This window comes from Coturnix japonica, chromosome 28 (genome assembly GCF_001577835.2).
Source record: "Coturnix japonica isolate 7356 chromosome 28, Coturnix japonica 2.1, whole genome shotgun sequence".
Lineage (NCBI taxonomy): Eukaryota > Metazoa > Chordata > Aves > Galliformes > Phasianidae > Coturnix > Coturnix japonica.
In genome coordinates, this window is record NC_029543.1 from 823,373 (window position 1) to 835,430 (window position 12,058).

Sequence of the window (12,058 nt, forward strand, 5' to 3'; positions counted from 1 at the left end):
GAGCAAACGCTCCCGTCTCTTCCAGGATGTCAGCAGCACCGTCGCCCTGAGGGCTCTGCAGATTCCTTTGCAAGAAGAGGCAGAGATTTCTGTCTCAGATTGGGCTCAGATTGGCACCATCTGCTCCCTGGGCTGCTGCACCAACACATCTCCACTCATTGAGCAGTTCTTCCTCACACCCAGCCTGACCTTCCCCTGGGGCAACATGAGCCCATCACCCCTCATCCTATCGCTGTTACCTGGGAATAGAGGCCAACAAAGGGATGGTTTCCCTATTGGGCTTTGGGGTGGTTCCTCCTTTGGGCTTTGGGGTGGTGCCCACTTTAGGTTTTGGTCTCCTATTTCCATACACTCCCCTCACCTGGAATAGCACATTCACATGTTGCCTTTTTCAGGGCCTCATGTTTAGGGAAGGGAAGGACGGTGTGTCCCTGTTGGGAAGATCATCTCCCTTCCATTTCCCCCACTGCGATGTCGGTGCTGGGCAGCAATGGGCACTTTGCAGTGCTGCAGGGTCTCCAGTTGATTTTCTGACACGTGTCAGCTCGCCTTGCTCAGAAGTGTTGATGTTATTATGACAAACACATGATGATTTCAGCATGACAGGGTTGGCCGTGCAAGGAAAGGTGCTTTGGCTGCAGGAGATGCACAGAATGGGCTGCAGAGGGCCCTCAGCACCAGGAGATGTGCAGCTCATGAGTTGCTCATGTCTGGGAATGTGTGCACGCAGCCGCGCAGCTTCCAGCAGTCTGGTAGTGTTTAGGGCATTGAAAATGTGGGCAGGGAACTGAAATGTTTGGGGCTGGCAGAGCATCCCAGATTGAGGCTGCTGCTCGGCTCTTGGGGATGGAGAGCTCTGAGGGTTCCACACTAAGGGATCTCTCTTCATTCTCTCTTCTGTTCCCCGACCCCAACAGGTGGAGACCAAAGAACCACGGAATGGTTGGAAGGGACCTCAAAGACACAGCCTGAATGCCCAAATATCAACCATCTGTAACACATTTCCACCTCTTTTTGACAAACACAACCACTGCAGGACGCTCAGGGCGAGAGCCCATTGGGTTTTGATGATGTCTAAGGATGGACAGCCCACATCATCTCTATAAACCATCCTGGCTGCTCTTCCAGTAAGGAGAAACAATGATTTTCCCACTCTGCTTAAAGGGAATTCATTTCAGCTCATGGCCCAGCTCCTCTCCTCCACTCACCGGGCACCACCAAGTCTGTGTCCAATCACACAGAGCCGGCCTGCCCTAAACTGAGATGAAACATTGGTTTATAAGGAGAAATAAAAGGTTATTTTGGTCTCTTTGAAATTATTTACAACTTCGGTTTGTGTTTAAAATGAAAATAAATTAAATAAATAAGGAGTATTTTGAGGATGAAGAACTGCAGGCTTTTGGATAGGCTTGAAATGAAACTCCTGACGTTTTCCCACGCTGTGACGTTCTCCATTCGCAATTTTCCTGCCTTTAATTAACGAGGAGGGGACCGAAGTGCCTCAAAATATACATCTGAAAACAGAGAGATGTATTTATGGGACAACCAACTGCTTCCATGGCCTCTGCATAAAGAAGGAAAACGTTTCACTGTGATGAATGGGGAGGTTTTGCTTTGGGTAGGTTGATGGAGCTCCTCTTTCTCCTCTGGTTTGAAACACGAGGCTGCTTTTTATCTTTCCCTTTGGTGTGTGTTCTATGCTCGGCCCCACAATCAGAACTGCTCAGCAGCAAAGAGATGTCATGGGTCAGAGGCAGAGAGAACGGATCTCCTCCCTCATGCCCTTTGCATAGGACAGAAGGTGATCCCGGTGGTTTGATTGGAGGGATTCATGCAGAGGGATTTAATCTGCTTAGAATTATCCTCCCCACAAAAGGGAGCCGCTGGTGATGGATTTGCAGGGTGAGCCCCGTGACATATTGTGTGCTGAGACAGCTTTGCACCTGCCCGGCTCTCGGAGCCGTCTCCACTTCAAAGCAGGCGAGCTCTCCATCACCAGACGTCTCAGGGTGCAAAGGGATGGCGGGACGGGGCAGAGGTTGTCTTCCTTTTCATCTTGATGTATTCATCAGTGCCAGCTACATCCACACCTGCGTTCTGTATGGGTTGGCGTTAAGGAGCACAGATACATTCTTGTGCTGATGTTTGGCCTCAGCTTTGTCCCTTCCTGATGGGAATGAAGACATTAGGACTGGAGAACCAGGGGGTGCACTCAGGTTATGGGGCATGGCCCCATTGCACCCTGATCTTTCCAGCGGGTCTGAAGGGGTCACCGGTGCTGCTCTGTCTTGTGGAGGTTTAGCTTGTAGCAGCGGGGCTCAGTTGTACCATGGGAGAAGGATCAACCATCATGTTAGGGGAGATCTGGAAGGGTCTCTGTGATGTCTGTGCTGGATTCCTTCTGAAGACTTCGGATTTGAGACCTTGTTGGGAAGCTGTTCCTGATGTGGGCTCCTCGGAACCACCTGGAGCAACACAAACACTTTCCCTTAGAGCTCCTTAAGCTCCTATGGAGTTTGGAGCCAGCACAGAAGGCTCTTGTGTTTTATTATCTAGCAATGAACATTTATGATCACTGCTGCTCACAAAGGAGCGCATCCCTGCAGCAGGTCTTCAGGTGGTGACAGCAATGGGATGGATTTTGACATCAGTTTGATGGGGAACGTTTCTCGCTCATGGATTCCCAAACCTGTTGACAGCTGACATCCAGATAAGGGCTGCCCCCATCAAACACCCCATGACCTTGACATCCATGTGCGCAGGGTTAATGAGGGCTTTGCTTTGCCTCCACCTTCACGTTTGCTGATTAATTCCAGCCAGGTGTCAACAGTCCAGGTCTTAAAACAGCCATCAGGGGAAGCGTCTGGGAACATTTAGTTTGGCTTCACTCTGTAATTCCAAGTATGGGTAAATATTTGCACCTCTGCGGCTGTGAGACACCTTTGAGATATGGAGGTAATTATGGTAGGAGCTCGATCTGAGCCAAGAAGGCGGATTTCACGGGGAGCAGCGCTGGTTCAGGGGCTGTGGATCTGTCTGGGTGGTCCCATGGCAGGTCATGGGGTGGGGGCTCTGGGCGCAGTCGGGCCGTGGTTGGGATTCAGACGTGCTTCCACCCCTTTCACCCCCCACCGATCCTCAGCTCGGTGCTTTCTGAGCTGCTCTTCCCCCCCAAATGGTCCATTTGACATGGGAGAGCGAGGAGCAGAAATGCAGGAGCAGAGCGCACAGACGTGTGTAGCCCTGGGGTGCACAGCACACAGAGCTGCGTGGCTCAACCAGCCCAGCTGACACGCTTCGTTTTGGGCCATTTCCTCTTTCCAGCCGGGTTAGCTCAAGAGCTGCTTCTTCCCACTGGAGAAACCAATGGCTTCAGCTGTATGTCCTGCAGGGATACCACCTTAATGTCTTTCAGCAGCATGGAGAAGAGATAGAGATGGGCTGCAGGAGCGGTGTGGTCTCTCCATCTTCTCTCCATCATCATGCAGAGATGCTTGTGCTGTGCTATGGGATCTGCAGCGCATTACTGTAAGCACTCCAATGGCATTTCCACCTTCAAGTGATCACAATAACGCTCATAAAGTGTGGCCCAGCGTGAAGTAGTTATGAATTATTCTACTTAAGGTGGAAAAAAAAGGAGGGGTGGGGGGGGGAGAGATAATAATAAGAAGCAAAGAGCTGGGCTGAGCGAATAGCTCTGGAAGAGCAATAAATTTAGAGGAATCATATTGCAGAGGGTTCTTTGTCGGGTGCAGTAAATGGAACAGTTATAGCTTTGGTGTGTACATTTGCTCCGAGTGTTTTTGAAGCAGAGGACCTTTGAAATAAGTTATAACTTTGTTTGTTCTTTTATTATTATTGTTATTTCCCCTCCCTTTCGTTTCCAGCTCTCCAGCAGACTCTGGCAGAGGGTTTGCGCTTGTGGAGGTGTGAGAGCAGAGCCACGTTTGGGCACGACCAAGGGATGCTGTGATGGAGATCCTGCAGCATCCTGCCCTGCTCCTTCCCCAGCTGCCGGGAAGGGCTGATTCAAGCAGCAGGAATGCAGACACCATCCCCTGCTGCAGACACCATCCCTGTGTGGTTGGTTGGTGGTTGTTTTGGGGTGGTTTTTCTGCTCCTTTGCTAGGTACTGTGAGTGACCTGAAGCAAAGCCTCAGCTCGTAAATCCTCACCGCTGCCAGGACCGGGAGGGTTTTCTTCCCTCTGTCAAACTCAGTCATCAAATCCCCTCAAACACGTCTTTAATTGAGTAACTGGGGGCTGTAATATTCCCTCTGGGCCACGCGCCGTGTGCTGTGCAGGCAGCAGGGAGATGCTGGCTCCCATCCCCTGGTGTGAGTGACGCCAAGCAGCAGCTCCTCCTGGAAGCACTTAGTGCTGCTGGGTCGGGGCACCCACATGGGAGCGATTTGGGGCGACGCCTGCAGAGCGCAGCGGCTCCGGCTGTGCTCCCCTGGGGCTGAGATGGCGGGGCTGGGGGGTGGGATGCTGTCGGTCCTCATTAAAATGAAGAAAGATGGAGTAGTAGTGAGGCTGTGCTGGGAATCACAGTGTTGGGAATGGCGATGGGTGCTGGGGCAATTTGTCTCCTGGCTGTGAACTCACAAGTTGCACAAGTGAAGGGAAAGGAGCAAGGTGTGGATGTTCCCTTGCCCCATCCCGGCTCCCCACAGCTCCTTAGGGTCCTTCCAACAGGGGAGGATGGAAGCCACACATCGTGTGCTGGGAGAGCAGGAGGTGCTCTCATTGTGACCTCCAGCAGATGGATCCTGCCAGAAATCCTGCAGCACTCGGTGTCCCTGTCTGCCAGGATGGTTATCACTCACTGCGCTCACTGCAGCCACATCTGACATCCCCAGAAATGCTCCATCACATTTTGGAACAAGCTACATCCTTGGCTTCTCCACCACCCCCTTCCTGCATTCAGAGCACTGATGGACCTGTGGGTGCTCACGGAGAGGTGCAGAACCCAGAAGATGCTCAGCTCCTCATCGAGGCAAACTCCCACAGCCTGTGCCTTGCTGTGCAAGGGGAAAGCTCCCTCCTCACAGCCCCGTGTATTGGAACAGCTCAGGAGGTGCCTGGGGTCTAATCCAAAACAGTAGGATGGTGTGAAATAGGCTCCTGGAGGGCCCTCCCGCGGCGCTGGCTGCAGATCAGAGGAGCTCAGTGCAGGGCAGGCTGCCAGCCCACGGCTGGGGGATCCAGGGCTTGACTGCGGGTCGGGGCTCACATGGAGATGGAATCCCTTCTGTTGCTGCCACACAGGACATGGGGCACCTGGGTGAGATTGATGTGGGATAACAGTTTGCTCCCTGTGGTTATCATTGGGTCCCTTTGATCCTCTGGATCCCTGAGTGAGGAAGGTGCCAGATCAGCTGAGGCCATCCTGAGAGCAGTGTTACTGCAAAACCCATCAGCTCACTGTCAGCACGGAAATACCTTTCTCTATCCCCTCCAGGCTGGATTAATGGGTCTTTTCTATCAATCCTTGTAGGAAAATGCTCTTTTCTCTGCCTTTGCTTCAGAGCTGCGTTCAGCCACATTCCCTGTGACAGCATTGCGTGGGGATGCTGGGTTCCTCAGAAACACCACGATGGGGAAGGAGCCAAGGAATGGCAGAGCTGCTCATGGTGGTCCATGAGGACACTGCTCCACGAGGGCTTAAACAAGGCAACAGCACCCCAGGGTCAGGATCCCCAGAGCGGGATCCACGTGGGGATGGGGCACATCTCTGGGGTCGGTGGGTGTTGGTGAAACAGTGCTGCCATCCGATCTCTTACTGATGTGTTTATCGTCGACCTCATGGACCAGTGGGATCCCAGAGGCCTTTCCACATCAGGTTTAAGAGGACTCTGTGTTGTGTGGCCGTTGGCTGATGGCTTTTAGTGGCACCAGCCCAATGTGTGTGCCCTTAGCTGAACCGTGCCCTCGATCGCTGCTGCTGGATGAGGTTGAGCTTGAAGGACTTTTAAACCTTAAAACAGACATCTTCAGGTCTGGGCTAAATTATGCCTCCAGAGCTTGTCATTATATCATAAAAAGAGCAGGTTCGTTTAAAATATTTGAACAATTGCCCAGATGGAGGTCGCTAAAGAAGAAACCTCTGTGAGCGTTTGTGGATGCAGAGAGGAAAGCAGGGCTGGAATGCTTTGATTTACGAGCGGGGCTGGGGATGCCCAGGAATGAGCACAGCCTTGGATGGCCCATGCAGGAGGATTAGAAGAGCCGCTGAAATGCTTTGCGGTCGGAGGATTTTGCTGTGGGACCGATGATCAGAAAATAGCAGAAATTCCTTCCTGATGACACGCGACGAGCGAGCGGCGCTCCCGGAGGAGGCAGCTGATGGGTTGGGGGCAGGAGGGGAGGCAGAGCAAAGCCCTTGGGTTGTGTTTCTTTGGGGTGTGGGGTTGTGCTCCTTCCACTGCCGATGTGACTCGGAGGGGTTCCCGCAGCTCACAACCCGAATCCTCGAGGGCTGGATCCTGCACAGCCCGAACCCAGCGGCAGGAGGAGGATTTTGGCTGCATCAGGGGACAGCAAAGAGCAGCTCGGAGGGAGCGGGCGGTGGGACACGGCGGCTGCTCCGCTGACGTCAGGCGGAGTTCGCTGGAGAGGAGCTCAGAACACCCTCACTGGTGTGAATTTGGATACAGAGCAGCCCTGGGGAGGGGGGCGAGGGGGGGAATTCATTAAAACAGCACCACATGTAGAGCGAGGTTATAATTGATTTTAAGCGAGAGCAGCTGACAATCTGGAAACGCATCTTCCCCTCCAAAGAGATTCTCATTCTCTCAGCCCCGTCTCCCTGCAGCTCCGCACATGGCACACGGAGGCGATGCTGCGGGGTTGCTGTGAGCCCATCCCGGCAGGGATGCAGGGCACAGCGCGGTGCTCTCAGCTGGAAGCGGCTCTTTCTCTTTCGGGAGCGATGTTCTCCCATCGCTGCGCTCCGTGCGCCGTTCCCACGTGCTGGGAGGTGAGCGGAGCGCTCCGGCTTTGGCACCAACCATTTCTTTTCATTTCTTTTCTCCGTCCCAACAAAGCATCAAACCGGGATGGCAGGGTCCGATTCCCCCACACGGAGATTCTTTGGGTGCTTCCCTATGGGACAGCCCAGCAGTGGCGCATCTGAAACTGCAGCGCTCTGCCTCTCCCACACAGCAATGAGCTGAGCATGGTGCATACTCTCATTATTATTCTCCAAAACAGCTGCTTATTACTGCTTAATCCCTTTCCAAACAGCTACGCTTAAACCAGAATAGTTTGGTTTTATGCCAGTCCATGCATAAGAAGCTGTCCTGAATTATATCTGCAGGCAGATGACTCTTGTGAGGCTTGCAAAATGCTGAGCACCCTCCTGGCAGAGCCTCGATGAATCAAAGTGAGTAAAACACTGCTGCATGCGTGTGTTTCCCACTGGTTGGGGTGCCTGCATGCAATGGTGTGAGCAGAGAACTGCAGTGCTGGAGCTGCCAAGATGGGTCCCCACCACAATGGAGCACCACGAAGGGGTCACAGCTCCATCTGTGCAACTCTCCAGCACGGGGTTAAACCTTCACTGCTAAAACCCTGGTGGGGTTTTATGGTGTAAAAACTCCCACTTGCAGATGTTCCCCGACCACCACCGGGATTGCTGTGCTTGCATGGCAAATGTTTGACACCATGCAGAGGGGATGTTGGTGGATCCAGGATGTTCCGGAGCTCAGACCCAATGCAGACATCGAAAATAAGATAAGACCAAAATAATTTCAAATAAAGCTCGCCTCTTAAAAGCAATAAATAACCTTCAGCAGATGCTGGCTCGCTCTTAATCCAATTATCTATCAACAGGCCTACGCAGCACTGAGAGGAGAAACACACCAACTGCATCTTGTTGGGAAATGGGGCTTCAGCTCCGTCCAGCTTTCGGACTCCAGCTGTGCCCCAAACCCAGCAGAGCTCTCCAAAAACACGCCTGTGTGAGATCAGCACTGTGGGTGAGCTCCCTGTCCATCCTGGTTGCCTTGAGGATGATCAGAGCATTCGGATGGTGATATTTTTGCTCTGAAACACAAAGCCTCGAATCTCTTTGGCCCAAAGCTGCTTCAGTGATGCCTTCTAGAGTTCTGTGGTGCAGGTTCTTGGGGAAAAGGCTTTGATAACGCAGCACTCTGGTTTTACATCCACATTCCCTGCTCAGAGCATTGCAGGGCTGTGCATCATGGTCAGGATGTGACGTATGGGCTGCCACAGCCTTCAGGATATCCCAAAGGCAGAGCCAGCAGAGCTTTCCACCTCCCCACCCCACTGGGTCTGGAGAGAACCCCCTTGGTGTGGTGGTTGAGCAGAGCAGGATCTGGTGTCCTTGCAGCATCTCGTGGTGATCTGGTCCCTTGGCAGCACCCCCAGAAATCAGTGGCCACAACTGGGTTTCAGCAGCTCAGCTGGGGCCAGCAGTGAGAGCTGCTGGGATCCCTGTCCACTCACTGCGATGGCGGTTAAGGCATTCCTGGAGGACTGCCCTTGCCAGAGTAAATTGTTGGCAACCATGCACTAATTCTCTTTTATAAACAGAGCGAAGGAGATAAAAGCAGCAGACTCAGCTGCCTCCGCTTTTCCCCTCCAGCGCGGTGCCTCGTGCCCTCACACACCCAGTCCTGCATCTGGAGCTCATTGGGGGCAGCTGCTGTGGGGAGGAGGAGGATGGGAACCAGCTGAGCGGAGCTGCACGCTGCTGCCAGGTCTGGGTATGGCCCTGGAGAGGGAAGGGGTGAGCAGGGCCCCACTTGGGCCAGGGGGTCTTGGGTCACATTGGTGGTGGCAGCTGCAACATCGGAGAACAGGATGGATTAGATGGTTTGTGAGCGAATGCACTGCCTGCAGACCTGTTGTAATGGCCAAACAGCCTCAGGTTTGCTCTGGGCCATTCTTCCCCATCAACCGACAGTGGCCAAATGCTGGTGAAGCATCCTGCTTGTGAGATCTTCTTGCACACGCTCTGGATTTTGTCCTATTCCCAACACAGACCTGAGATGTGCAGTAGGAGCAGGAAGCTCCTCAGGCTCTGCAAAGATGTGGTCAGCTTGGGAGAGGGGACCCGAAGTTTCAGCTTTAGAAAGGTTGGTTTAATCCTATTCTGCAGCCGGGGTCGTTGCAGATGGATTTCTCCACGCAGGAAGATTTTAGTGGGAAACAAACCACTGTGTGACCACAACGGAAATGTTTGCATTTTCCATTTGCAAGAGGAACATTTTCCATTTGAGAAAGGGAAGTAACTTCTGTTTAGAAACTCGAGGACAGTAAAGCATGACATGAAAATAAACAGCAGGGCAGCCCGACTCACCCCAGCCCAAAAAGAGGCATCTTGAAAGCAACGATTCTCCCAACTGCTACAAAAATGACTTATTGGTGAAGGCAGGAGTCAGATGATTGAGCAGTGTGTCCAGGATTACTCTTTGCAATATGAGACTGTGGTTCTTCAGCTGCACCTTTACTTGTTTATGGAGATTTCCTCTGAAACCAGAGATGTGCTCCTAGCATGGTCTCCATTATAATTTGATTAGTTACATTTCCAGTCACTTGCCCCTTTCATTTTCTCCTTCCAGCTCCTCCCTTGGCCTTTTCTTGGAAAAAAATGCCAATGGGGATCATCACCCAGCTCTGCTTTCTTCTGGCAAGGAAAGCATGCAGCTGCAGAGCTGGGCTCCACTACCAGTGGGCCAACTTGGCAGTGCAGTTTGGCCTTTCCAAAGGATGCTTTGGAGGGGGGCATCCAGCATCTGGTGAGACCCAACCCTCCTCTTCTCCATTCTGGGATGCTATCAGACACATTGTGATTTATGGTAGGAATCAGGTCCTGCCTGCACAGTGGCTGAAGTGGGGTGAAGCAGGTCGAGAGCCAACAGGATCTGTACATGCTGCAGTGGAAAGGATGGTGAGTTCTGAACTTCACCCAATCACAGACCAACCACACATCCACCCATCGGCCCCATGCTAGGAACCTGGACCCACATCCACACCTCCACTTCAACAAAACCAAAGGGAACAACCTCATTTTTGCCCCCTCCTCTCATGCTAAATGATTTTCAGCTCCCCTTTTCCCCTGGAGAATCAGAGCAGACAAATGACAAATCACCCCTAATCCACCTGAACTGCTAAATCTCTCAGTAATCCCTCCTCAGCACAGCTCCGGTGCTGCAACAGCCTTCCTTGGTACCATTAATCAGCCAGTTTGGCTGCTGGGTGCCTCATGGTACGTGCCTACACGGGGAGATCCTCTCATTTATAAAACTTGGGGACCTCCCACAGCTCCCCATTCCCCACGACCTCGGCCAGGGGGTCAGCACATAGAGTAAACTGGTTGAGAGGGAAGGTCCTAATATTTATATGGGAAGCTATTAGCAGACAATATCTTATCTGCCTCCTGTTTTGAAGCGGGGGCCGAGGGCGATGGCAGGGCTATAGGCAGAGCTGGAGCTGCCTTATAAATGCCCTGATGTGCTGCCATCCACCCTTGCAGTGTGCACTGTCACACACTGTGTTTCCTTAGGAAATGTGGCAAAAAAGCAAACCAGAACCAAAAGTAGAGAATGAGGCAGCGGGGTTTCAATTTCCCTGATGCTTTACTCATTAAATGCTCATCAAAAAGAACCCTCTGCTCCTGGGCTGCTGAGCAGCTGTGGATATAACTTCATAACGCCCTCTTTTCAAGCCCATATCTTCACACAGTGCTGGGAACAGAAGCTCAGACATAATGAAACTCATTGGGAGCAGCAGTTGGTCGGCAGTGCGTTACTGCATCCAGCATCCAGCAGTTCTGGGTGTTCTGCAGCTGTTCTGAACCTAGAGGATCAGAAACCTGTTGCTGGATACCAAGCAGAGCGTGGGATTATGTGGTGAGGCACAAACAACCCGATCAGCATCACAGGATCTGTTTTACCTTTGTGGTTAGGTCCCTCCCTGATTCTTCTTCTTACATTGGAAACCCACATGAGAAGTTAGCAAGGTGATTGCATCTACTGATGCTTCTTTATGCCTGTGCAGGCAAAAAGGGCTGAGGCACCAAGTCATCTTGTTTGGACAGAGCCTCCCCATCCTGCCTGCTGAGGCTCAGCCGTGTGTTTGGGGCTGCCATGCTGTTATTTGCCTCTCTCATTTCCAGTAATGTCTTTGTTCCTGGAAAACCTTGATCATCTCTGCAGGATGATGATCAGGGAGTGGCCAGGAACTGCAGCTGTGAGTGCCCCAGGCACAGCTCCTCCGTGAGGTTTCGTGACAGAGCTCTGCATTCCTCCAGCTGCTTTGCTCTGCTATTACAATTCACAGTTGTCCCAAGGAAGGTGCAGCAAGGAAATGCAGTGTTGTTTCCTGGTAGATTCTGCAGAAGCTTTTTGATGGAATTGGAAGCGCTCAGAGGCATTTCCACAGTTATTTCTAATGTGGGCATTAAATGCCTTTACATGCCTTGGTTCTAGGAAATGCATGTGGGTTATGGGACATACACACTGTCCTCTTGGAGTCTCTGTCTTGGGACAAGGTTTCTGGTTAGAGAAACACCTCCAAGATCTCACATCTCCATTGTAGCCCTGGGCTTGGCCTCACATGCTATGCATGCAATGAGGATATTGCTGCACTGGAGCAAAGGGTTCAGCCCTCTTTTCTTCCTGTGCTCATCAAGGTGAACGCTCAGCCCTTAAAGCTCTGCAGTCATTTTCTTTGTCAGCAGAGGCAGCAACCAGTAGGATCCTCCAAAACTCAGCCTTTTTTCAGTCTTAAGATACAGGGATTGCTCAACCTACTCATCATATAGCAATGATCCTCATGTCTGGTCCTGCCAAGCCTGAATGGCTTCTTTGTTCAGCCTGTGTCACAACTCACATCTCACCTTCTGAGTGTGATCTGTCACCTCATGTCACCTATCCCACTGGGAACAATTCTCCATTCACAGCTTCTCATTTGTTTAATTTCCATCAATCACCCCCTGCCAGCTGAGGTTCCCCATGCCCTGGTTTTCAGGGGTGCAGAAGTCTTGAGTTTTCTACCTGCCTGAAGCCTCTCATCTGGAGCTACAGGA